Source organism: Apteryx rowi, unplaced genomic scaffold (genome assembly GCF_003343035.1).
Source record: "Apteryx rowi isolate R43461 unplaced genomic scaffold, aptRow1 scaffold_395, whole genome shotgun sequence".
Classification (NCBI taxonomy): Eukaryota; Metazoa; Chordata; class Aves; order Apterygiformes; family Apterygidae; genus Apteryx; species Apteryx rowi.
The window spans coordinates 742,925-755,878 of NW_020450474.1; the positions used below are offsets into that span (position 1 = coordinate 742,925).

Here is a 12,954-nt window from a genome sequence, read left to right on the forward strand (position 1 = left end):
TTAAAGTATCCATTTGTTACTTTGATACAACTGAGCTTGCTTTTGGAGGTCAGGTGTGGTGTACGAAAAGCTTTTGACTTAGTCCAGTTGAGGATCAGTTTACGTGGTTATATGAACATGAATAGCTCAAAAGAAACTTTTCAGCTAAGATATTTATCCATCTTTACCACTCAGATTAGAACACAGCTGGGAAATTGATGAACAAGGAAAAGAAGTAGCTTGCTAAAATAATACCAGAAATCTGTGGGATTTAAACCTATTATCTTCAGCCACTGAGGGCTGCCCTAACTAGTAACACAGTCCTTTTCTATTTCTATATTCCACAGTCAGAATGATAAATTTACCTGTGCATAAAAGTATTATGTTAATGTTGTGTCTACGGTGGTTGTATTACAATGATCATATTTTTAAAAATATGATAAAAAATGAGTATTATGAAAAATTAAAAAGAATGCAAGTTCCAGTGGATCTCTTGACCTTTTGCCCTTCTCTTGAAACAATCTCAAGTGCATCCAGAAGAGCTGCCTATTTCAGTTCTTAAGTGTACATCTACAATCAAATAATTAACCTTAAAGAATGTACTGAATATGTTATTAGTTCCATTAATATTGTTATATATAAACACCATGCTTTGAAATCTCCCATCCCATGACCTTGGAAATCTCCCCGGGGAAATGGTGAAAGACCAGTTGCAGGGGTCATTTAAAACGGAGCCTAACATACCACAGAAAAAAAGAAACCACTATAGGGAACAATGCTACTGTAAGGAATTTAGCTAAATGCAATTAATAGACCTTATAAATTTCTAATTTGCATGTTTTTATGAAAACATGTTTAATATCTTTGGATGTCTGCTATGCTGTATATTAATATCTTTTGCATTATAATTCTCTTTCTTTCAAATAATACAAATCCACAAGCTGTTGTCTCAGAACAACCACCTTAAAATAATGTTTTGCAATAACAGTTAAATAATTTTAAAATAAAAAGAAATCAAGATCCTTGTTTCAAGATGATATTAGTTATCCCATTGGTCCATCAAGCATTGGTCTCTGACTTGACTTATCTTCCAAAACTATCCAAGGAAGTCAGGAAAACCAGGAACAACTCCCTTTTTTCCTGGAGTACCTTTCTTTGTAATTACTTCCTATTGCTAAGGCTTCCCATCAAATATTTGCCCTTCCTTATATAACTTTCTACGGCTGATACCATAAACTGGCAGATCAAAACACTGGCAGCTCTAAACTAGCTATTCTGGTTAACTCCTGCCTTATGCATCTTTCCTTTTATTTATTCAGGCTGCAGGTTAGCTCTGCCCTTAGTTTTTTTCCGTAGTTTATTCTTGAAGAGATTATATACTGTCACGATAATCTTGAAGCATGTCCAGACAGCAGTGCAAGTAGAACATGGGTGGAATTTTAGTCTTTGCTGCAGCTTGTCTTTGAACAAAGTCAAATTTTCCTGACTTTTCAGCATCACCCTTACATAAAACAGATTGCTGCAGTGGAGTCATGAACAAAAGAATCCAAGGCAGGTCTGAAATTTGAAGCCCATCCAAAACTGCTTTGTCGTAATAAATGCTAATGCTGGAGGTAAACTAACTGTGGGCAAAAGACAGCTCAGCGCATACTCACTTCATGCAGATTTACCCAATTTCCTGATTCTGTTTTCATGATTATGTTGATCTTTGCATTTCTTCCACTGTTCTTAGTACTGAAGCTAGCTAATATAAGGTTAGTTAAAAAAAACTCAGCAAAATCAGCAATTACCGCAGGGACTATTACATAAGAATGCCTCAAAGATGGTGAAATAGTGGTCATAAACAGGTCCTGGTTTCCAATAAACAGGTCTTGGTTAACTAAAAAAGAATTGAAACCTAACTTTGGTGGCCCGTGCATTATTTAGACTTGACAAATACCGCATATCGTAAAGTCCGGAAAGTACTAATTCAGCTCGACGGATTTTAGAATCCTACAGCATTAGGTCCTCAAAATAAGCCCAAACCATCTAGTTATCATTTATGACCCCTTTTGAATTCATGCTCATTAGTTTGATGAACTGTATGTGATGACATGGAGTTTTTTCTTTGGGTAACACTTGAGTAAATTTCCATTTGTCCCACTGTCACAAGCATTCAGAGAGAGGACTGGCTCTGCTGTCCTGTCATAACAGCTTTTCTGCACCTGTTTACAGGCTATCAGCTTCTTAATAGAGTCACTGTTGCTTGACAATTTTGTTTCAGGCATCTACCCACCAGCAATTGGACAGGTGATTATAGCTTGGCTGTATTTGCATATAGACATGCACTCTGAGAAGCCAAATTAGATTGGTGATTATTATTCTTTGTATTCCAGGATACATTTTTGACAATTTGAATAGTTTGTTCTGCTAGCCCATTTGATTTAGGTGCCTTGGATGTTAGGTTATGTAATAAAAACATCCTTAATTTGCAAGACTGAATTTCATATTGTCATGGGATTTTTTGCAAAGTGCCTGATCAGAAATCCTACTTTATATAAGGAAGGATTTCATATATGTTAACAGTCTTTCACCGAGCATACTGAAAACAAGGCTTAACTCAAAAGAACCCTCAAGTTCAAGTCAGCTAGCTCTGAAATCTTTGCCTTCCAAAAGAGGGCAATTTTTCCATTTTGCCTAGATTTGATGAGTGTGCAGTGGCTCTTCAAAGTATTGTGAACAGTATCTTTGGTATTTTAAATATTTTCAAAGTATATCAGAATTGTGTTCCAATTTAGCAAAGGATGGCTTGTGCAACATGTAATGACATATGAGTACAACGTTTATACACATTGCCAATTATTAAGAATAACTCCAATGAGTTCAAACCATTACAAAACAACAATCATGAACTAATAACATATTGTCCCTTTTGTCTCTAAGCATCCACAGCAATTAACTTTTCCAATTCGTTTATCAACACATAACTGAGATATTCTTTTATCAAACTGATTTTTATCAGCAGAACACAGCATGTTTTCATGATTTTTTTATAAACATATCCCCTGTTCCTTGTAACTTTCAAGAAGTGGTTCCTGAATGATGCCTCTCCCAGCAGTAGGGCTGCACATACTATTAATCCTAATAAAATCTGAATTTCTCTCTATTTGCTAAAAATGTTCCTTGTGTAGTTTCTACACAGAATGACTGTCTTAAAATGGCTTCTTATTAGGCAATTATATATGATTTGACCAAATGGACGAGGTAAATAAACTCACAAGTGAAACCACAGTACATGAACAAGTACAGTACAAGTGACAAACCCAGATACTATTTCCATGCTGATTGGGAAGGGGTTACAATTTCTAGCAGGGAATCTGGAAATTATGCTAGGTTCTGATTTTTGTCATGTTAAGTGTTAACCTTGGTAACGGAGAAAAATATCAAACTTCCAATCTCCTGATACTGCAAGAAAAAAGAAAATCCCCTCCTGTCTTACATTAATACTATAGAATCTTCTGAAGTTGGGAATGTTACTCCACAACCACCTATGCCCTGGGCCTGAATCCTGATTTTAACTAACACCGCATCTGCCTTAATCTGTCCCTCTCATTTTGGGGTCTTCTCTCTCCCTTAAAATTTTAGACTCTCCCTCCCCATCTCTTAACTGCTTGTAATTTCTTAAGTAAAAGAGAGAAAAAAGTGACACTTTTTTTGTTTCACAGGTATTTTTAGAAGTCTTTTTAAATAACAGCTGTGAAATCACTGCTAATTTAAAAAAAAGCCTAAAGCTTCCATTAAGATCAAAGCTCTTAAGTATTAGCACTTCCTGCATAAATAGAAAGTAAATTGCAATCTATGCCTTGTAAGTTTGATTAATTTTTAATAGGAAAATTCAAAGCATCAGCTTTCAGTAATCTTTTCTGTTGGGTCAAGAACACATGACAACTTTAGCTGCTATTCAGAATGGATTAGCTCTTTGGAAAGTTACATCCTTCTTAGACTGAGGGATGCTACAACCCTTCATGTTGACACTGTGCAATTCTTCAGTTAGAGGTCTATTGTGGCTGCAGATGTCTGCAGCAAGAGATTGGAAAGCATAAACTTTCCTAGCATTCTTACTCCAAAATACTTGGTGAACTAATGAAAGTTTCTGCTCTCACTGATGAATAACTCTTATAAGGATTTCACATATAATTTAACTCTATCACTTTTTTTTATGACTTTTCGGGCCTTCTGTCTTTTCACAGACATAACTTTTTAAAAACTAGTATGTTAACTAGTATGTCAGTGCAAACTGAACAGGAACAGCCAATCAATTTGCACCCATCCTTCCCTTTCAGCTGTTCTTTTCCCTTTCTATTTAATATTTCTCATTTGAAAAAAGGTAACCATAAGGAATAATATATGTTCCATGCCATGGGAAATCTTGCATACATTGAATTGTCTTTATCCAGAAATATTTGCTAGTATCTACAATCCAACCAAATATACAGAAGCAGTCAGGTTCTAGCCCATTATTTGCTTCTTACATACCTCAAAGCTAGTCATAGTCTTTCCTTGTAACTATTTTAAATATATTTGTATCTAAAAATACTCACTGAAGTCTCTGTCTGCCAGTCCACCATTTGTATGTAAAACCACTTTAAAATTCTAGCTCAAATTTGTTTAGGCAATAGAGGGGTTTCTTTTCCTCCTCATTTAGCACTTCACTGCCTATAAAGATCCACATTTCTACTATTGTCTCTGATTAAATAATACAGATCCACTGCAGGATATGGTGTTGTCCATAAATGTATCTATCTGCAATGGATCAGATGTAACTAACGCAATTTGTGTTGAAAGGCTGTTTTTAAGAACATGAATTTGCTCATGAAATGACCAGTGATGACAAATAACAAAGAAATACTCAACTGATCATCAGATAAGAGAGACAATATGGAAAAATGGTGCCAAAGACAGCAAAAAACTTTGTTTGACTTGTATATAAAGAAGCTTGAGTAAAGAGCTATTAAAATACCTATGCAATCCCATCATGACTTCAAAAATACATAGTTCTCACTCAGAGTAGGGATGCATGTTAAACTTTTTTGGTCCACAATGTTCCATATGGTTTAAGCAACCATAATCTTAGAAGTAGTCTCTTTCTTCGTGCTATAATGCAGCAGTATAAATCTAGCAGTTACTGTAGGAAACCAAACCCAGAACTGTAAAGGCAGAAAAAGAGAGACTGATTTTCCAACATACTTTCCACTCCAGTCCAGCAGTATTTTTATATATTAACCTCACAAGCTAGTTTCAGTAGGCTCCATATCTCAGGTTTTCCCAGACATGTCATGTTTTTCCACAAGAAATTGTGGCTGAGCACTATTTGAGGCTTCTGTATATTTACCCTGGCAGCCCAGCTGAAGTGTGAGGTCTGAAGCTACTGGAGTATTTGTATTTCTGGACAATGATCCAGAAACAATAAATTTTGCAGCAATTGAAATTAATCACATAGCATTTTAAGCATCAGAGGGAGTGCTTATATCCAATAAAGCATTTTGCTCAATTTTATTAATTAAACATGTCACTAAGTACTGGGACAGTAAAATACATGTTTGATGTTGATCTATTATTCGTATGATTCACTTCGATTTCTCAACTGCAATTTACAGTATATTACTGCATGTAAATTCCTTTTCAAAGCATTCAGTGACATCTTGAAAACAAACAAAAAATACCTTTTAGTAAAACCAGTAAATATAGAATTCTCCTCCTCAGTACTAACACGACTATGAAGAAGTTTATTAAAGATGGAAGATTCTCACTGATGTTGACTAAATTTGTCTATTAAATGAAACACAAGAAGGAGATAAATATCATTTTGTTCAAAGGCCATTTTATTCATTTGGTATATGAACAAATGCATGAAATCATTTATCCAAAGCTCACCAATGTTTGAAATTTTCTTTTTTCTCCCATTCAAAATGCTTTTCAGGAACGATACGTAAACATGAAAGCGTTACAACTGTGTTGTGAAAGACAGAGATATGAATTGCCTTGATCATTTGTGAAAAAATTATGTTAAGTATTCAGAATAATGTTTTTGAACTACATGATGAAACAAATTAAAAAAACCCCAACCTTGAGTCAAATATTAGAATGTGCATGAATTTATCTTTTATCTTTAAACAGCATTTATCTTAATCTTTTTCAAACTGCATATTCAAATCGAACTAGGTGATACACCTTTCGATGAGATTACATATTGATATGAACTTTCCAGAGAATAGAAAGATCCAAAAAAAGTAAAGAGGCTACACATTTTAAAAGCTCAATTACTCACCTTAAGGAAAAAATGTTACCGTATAAAAGTCAGGTTTACCAAGCCCTGTGACCACAAAGCACTTGGCAAAGAAAGAAATTATTCCTGCACAACTTGCAGACATTTCAGAGTCACATACCCTCCTTGATTAGCAAGTCTTCTGCTTCACTGGTGTGCACACACATACACACAGGCTTGAAAAATGTATTTTGGTGTTTATTACATACCTTAGACCACACCAGTTTCACGGACTTCATTCAGCTTTTATATCTAAAAGCAGAGCCAAATGGAACTCAGCCCCCTTTGCTAACTGAAAATTTCCAGCAGTTCTAAGTATCATGAGGGCTTACACTGTTTAAACTTTAATTACTTTGGGAATTATTCATTAAACATAGATTTTAGTACCCACAAACATCAGTAGCTAGTCCTTTATAGATTAGCTTCCTTTGTGTAATGCCACCTACTCACTGAAAATTCAGTCAAACTCTTGAGGTATAGTTAGTGTGACGCTCTTTTAAAATCCCATCTTGCTCAATAGAAGCAATGCATATGGAATAGGTAAGGAAAAGTGTCTCTAGATCAGATTTTTGTCCCACATAAACATCATGCTTATTATGTTAATTATGTATCCAGTAGAAGTAGAGATGCATATGTAGTGCATGGGTCACATTTACAAATTAAAGCTCTGGTAAAGAACCTTCCCAATGTTGTCTTTTCTTAGTCACACATTATATGGTAGCTTCTTTATGGATCCTGCTCTACATTCCCCTTAGGGAAGAAAGAATAGACATGTCACTGCACAGTGCAAGGCTTAGCTCCTGCCCTAACAACTGGAAGCCGAAGATCACTATTTCAGCAATTAATGTTTAACAGTAGCTATACAAAAGGCTTCATAGAGAGTGACAACTGTTTTAAGAATTGCTTCTGACCATAAAGGCATGTGTCCTTGAAACAGATAGTTTTTTTCCATGGCTATATTATTTCTACAGCAGCAAGAATATTATGACAGTTATGCAAATTATACAACTAGCCTTGACACCTCTAGAGTCTATCCCATAAGACAGATATCCCTTTGCAGATCCTGCTATAAAATGTGGTTTCTTCTGGCAAAAATCCATTCATTTTATGGCATACATCAACAGATATGGCATTGTGTTAGCCATAGGTCACCACTATGAAAAAGAAATCTTTCTGTAAGGGTAAAGAGAACTGATGGCAACTGCCAATAATTTGGTAATACAGTCAAAATAAACCATACTTGTCTAACTATATTTTATTAACAAAATTCCTATATAGTATTGTCTTATGCCTAGGCACAGATGTTTGTAGTCTAGGACGGAATCCTGTTAATGGGAGTAGAAGTTGTGCACACTAATATTTTATCACAATCATCCCTAAGGGTAGAAGAAAAGGATTTAAATCTTCACAGACATACACTGAATTTTAAAAAGGAAAAAGGCATAATGAACTCATTATGAATTTAGAAACAAAAGATTGTGTGCTTTCAACTCTACAGTTGAATCATGCTATAAATAATTCAGGGCAAAAATGTTTCTCCAACAAAATGAGAAAGTTTAAGAGATAGAAGTAATGTATGTCCGTAACAGAAGCAAGGTGTGAAAAGCAGTTTAAAGAACTTGTATATTTATTTGAAGGTGCTGAGGAGAAGGAATTTGGAAATAATGGAGGGAAATAAATAGATTCTGAACCATACTTAATCTATTAGATGATTCTTAAACTTTTAAAAGGCAAATTCCCACTCTGTAGTAGAATTGGGAACTGAATCCAGAACACCAACCTGCTTCAGGAAAGTCAGCTGGTGTACCTGAATTCATCTTTACAGTCAGGTTAAACTATCCTGATTAACAGATGTCCATGACCTTAGTTGCATGGAAATATATAGTTTTTTATTATTAACGTTAAAAAATACCTGACCAAGGAAGCAGGACAAACCACCCACAATTATCACTATAAGCAGTGCAGATTGAAAGAGTGAGGTAGGTAATACTACAGTTAGGGTTCAAAGTTGAAAGCAATTTCCCATCAAAGTACATATAAAGATATGACCTTCCTAAGTCTTAACAGAAAACATCAGTGACGGAAAACAGACAGCTCTGAAATTATTTCAAAATGTTGACAAGCAGCCAATAAGAAGGTTCATTTTGAGTTATCACTAGAGATTGAACTGCACAATGGATCAAAATCTGTGCAGTGGGGATGTGGAGCAAGAGAAAAGGTTTAGGGGAAGAAAAGAAAATATCATAGTTTTATATCATAGTAAATATAAAAGAATTGCTCAATTGAAAAAATAATCAAACTGTAACAATGAAACAGCACATAAGAAATAAACTCCCTATCATATATACTTCGGGCTATCAAATAGGACAAGCTACAGAAGAAAACAATTCAATTTCAGTATAGTGCCTTCAAAATTAAAACTGATTTTTTTTTAAAATCTGATAATCTTCAATTTAAAAATATAATTATCAACTGAAAAAGAAGAACATCCTCAAAGTAAGAACAAGAAGAGCGGAAAATGTATGCTGCTTATCAAATAGACTGCTTGCTCCCAGCACTAAGCTGCTATCACAAACACCTTGATAAAAGAAGCACTGATAAGACATTGTGTGCCTTGAAGAATAACCTCTAATTAAGGTACTGTAATCTAAGGACACTATAACCTTAGTTTTGATTTATTACAGAAACTAAGAGATAACTTACTCTTAGTCTAATATTGTTCTTGGTCAATGACCTGTCCATGTAAGTCATCTTATTCCAGCCTTTCAAGATTTTAAAGCCTTGCTATGGACAGGAAAAAGGTTTATCCTTTCAGAGAGAGGTTCTACTCATTTTAAAAGGTAATTGCAATAAAAAGATAAGATATTATCATGAGCTAGTAGGTGGCTTTACCAAGTTTGGTGTCTGTGACCTACACCAAGACATACATTCAACAGAGCCTCATATAATGTGTTTCTCTCAAATCCAATAGTCAATATAGCGCATTTTAAGATACTGGGCATGTAAGTCCTTAAACAGTTCCAGTTTAGCATCTGCCCTTGGTAATCCACCTCATACTCCGTTAAAGCTGGCATTTTAATCGGGTGCATAGGAACCACCTTGTGTTCCAATGCTGACAGGGACATGTAGAAAGGCTCAAACCAAATGTTTTGAATTACAGTTATATTTAACTATTTTTTTTATGAACCAGGACACCATGGTACAGGGTTAGTTCAGCTGAGAGCACACCATATGTCTCAGCATTGAGAAAAAGCTTTTGTTATCAGCAGACAGTATCTGCTCCTTCCTGTTACTCCACAGAGAAGCCTAGGGTAGAGGCCCACTGTTCATGGGGTGTGATTTGAAGCAACTTGTGCTCTGCTGTGATTTAGAAAAGAAATCATTACCTTGTAGATAGACAATGGAAGCATATGAGTCCATAAGGAAGACAAAAATAGGCACTGAAATAGGCCAGCCAAAAACCACTGATGATTAATTGACTTAATTTTGAACAACCAAAGCCAAAAGCCCATGGAAAATAAACTGGACAATCATGCATGTAGATTTTTAGGAACATACCATCAAGTTGTGAATGTGACCTTAGATGTTTGAACTCTGGGAAAATGTATCATCCTCAAACTTTATATATCTAACCATCTCTGTCCACAATCAAGGAAATTTGTACAGAACATAAGTACAGTCTAAAATTCACACTTGATAACTTGGAGGATTTTTAACCTAGGTACCAAGTCTCAGCAGGGATTCCCTGAAATGAGTCTTCCACTTCTTTGGAGACAGACAATACCCAATGGACTATAGGTACAATGCTACTTATAATTGCTCTAACTACAGAGGAACACATTAGAGCATAATAATAAGTTCAGAAACCAGCAGAATACATATATATATATGTGTGCATGTGTGCGCATATATAGATATAAATTATAAACAAATAAGGCAGACACTTCCTATCACAACCTGCAGGAAGAATAAGAGAAAAGCAGTATTTTTTAAAAAACACCTAAAAAGAAAACCTTAGACATTCCATTCTGTTTTGAAGACAAGGTAATGGATCAAAGTAATTTGTCATATCAATGCTGTCCAACAGTCTGTCAGAACAGCTTACCCTCTTCAGACTGTTCTAAATTTGCTGAGATCTTGTTTGCAGCCACTAAGTTTTGTTCTGCCCTGTTTGAAAGACTGAAGAACCATTTGTTATTAGAACCCAAGAAAATATTTACAGTCAGTGATCAGCTTGTATCTTGATTTTGACCCTAAACAAAGGATCTTCATACCAGCCCTTTTGCACACACACATACCCAAACACATACGTATAACAAATTGCACCAACACATACAGGACCTCCCATCACCCACATGAGCAAACTCAGACACAGAACACAGTTCACCCCAGAAAATGCAACTATTATTTGCCTCAACAGGCCCCTCCTTGAGTGCACAATGCATTCAACCCAGATGACGCTGGCACTGGGATAGAGATGCTCAGGCTGGCTGAACTTACAGTAATGAGACAGGAGATAAAGGGGAGATCAGGACACTACGCAGAAAAAGAAAAACAGGTAAATGCTTCACTAGGGGCATGAATGGAGGGGAGGACTGTAGTAACATACCAAATTTCTTGCTCTACTGACTTTACTGGCCTCGTGGTCTCTTGAACTATTTGACCACAGCCTTAGCTTTTGAGGTTTTCGTTGTGGACTCCCCAGTGTTTAGGACAGCATAGCCTGGATATGGCTAGATGGCCAGATAGGCCCTCATTTTGCTGCCAGGGCAGCTAAGTTAAATCCTGACTGCTTCTCATATTTCCTATCATTCAGCATGGCCACATTCCTCCCTAGGACTAATAGGGGATAATATATGACAAAGGAAAAACAAACAGCAGGAGATTCATCTGGACTAGAGGAAATACTGGAGCACTCAGCAGAACAGCTAGCATGCTATATTTAGGCACTAATATATAGGGAATAAGCCGTGTATAGGTAGAGGAATACCCCAGATGCCTGTTTCATTTACATCATCATATTGGGGTCTGCTAAATAAAATACAGATGAATATCTAGATTAAATAAGTAGAAATTATAGACAGCTAAACTTGGAAGAGTAAGCTGGCAGTTTAGAGTTACAGCAGGTTCCTATCGCTTTTCCTAACTTTTTTTCTTTTTTTTGGTATCAAGATGTTCAATTGCTGTCCTGATCTAAAAGGTGGCATACAAGGCATTACTCCAGATATGACGGATGCTTCTCTGAAAATGGGCTTCATACATGCTAATGAGTCTCCTCTTCCTCACCTACAGAAACCTGATACCATGAAGAAATATGTCTTTCTAAAACTTAAGGTTTCATTGAATATAAAAGTTTTACTTATTAAAAAAAAATAAAAAATCCATACTCTCAGTATCAGAGCATATCTGTGGATTAAATCAAAATTTTCTTTATGATAAGATACCATTAAATGACACTGAATTTGTCCAGGGAATTTTATGGTCTAATACTACCTCAAGCTCTTTTTGATCATTTGAATTTAGTCTTTTAGTTACTGTAATGGATTTAGGTTAGCTAAGTGGAAATATTCAGCAGAGACACACCATCATATTTGTTGTGCTGATCCTTTGAGATTGATATAGTTAACATTTTTCATATCTCATTCACAAAGAGCTTTATGTGAGCATAATGTTACTGTACGTTAAATCCAGCTAAAAGTGACATAGTTTAATGCTTCATAAATTCTCCAGTTTGCCAGCCAACTGCATGTAGGAAGCTCAGCTGACAAGGTGATCTGTACATCATTGCTCATGGTGATTTATGCTGAAGGATTGTAATTAAATGCATTTCTTTTAGTATGCTGCACGATCAGCATGCATAGCAACATGCCATCAGCCCTCCAGCTGTAGAACTTATACTAATTTTATTTTATCTTTCTGTTGGCACAATAGCAGGTTACATAGTGTATGTGCTAATAACCCAAAGAAGCAGAAGTAAACACTAAATTCTGCTTTACTGGGAATGATATAATGCACTAAGACTCAAAGTTCATACATTCAATCGTGCTCTGTTAACTATCTGAGACCTGAAACTCTGGGGAAGTTATAGAAAAGAAGCTATAGAAAAGAAAAGATGGGATGTACAGACACTTAAGTTAGCAGAGGTAATAGAGATACTGTTATTGTGAACTCTCGAAGTATGAAATTTTCAGGGATTCATGATCTCTCTGTTTCATGCACATACACAAATTGCTTCAAAATAAATCACTAGAGCAAAAAGAAGCCCAAAACAACAAATATTCCCCATATCTCATAGACAAAAACATGACATTGAAAATGCATCTCATCTGCTTGCTACCACAGGTTACTAGGAACTTGTTGCCTCAGGACACCTGTTTCTGAACAGGCATCCTACTGTAAAAAAGAATGTAGTCCATGATGCTGGTCTGATTTTCTGTCTCTGTGGACAGCCCCACCTCAGAGGTTGCCTGCTCTGAAACAGTGACAGGACTTTCGCTCCACTGAAAAAAATGAAATGGCTGGTAAACAAAGGAAGATTCACATCTGAAGAGATGCGTACAGATGCTGGAATAAGACTATCAAAAATTCATTGCCAAAAAAAAAAAAAAAGGCCTCCATCTCTACTTTAGTTTGAAGCAAAACCCATTTTTTTAATACACCTTTCCAAATAT

General features: G+C 35.7%; 1 protein-coding gene across 1 annotated transcript in view; it reads right to left on the bottom strand.

Moving 5' to 3' along the window:
- The window catches only part of CNTNAP2 (contactin associated protein like 2), a gene marked incomplete at its 5' end in the record, with an annotated part of 659,794 nt that overhangs the window by 544,548 nt on the left and 102,292 nt on the right, over window positions 1–12,954 (bottom strand). The gene's annotated exons all lie outside the window — the stretch shown is intronic.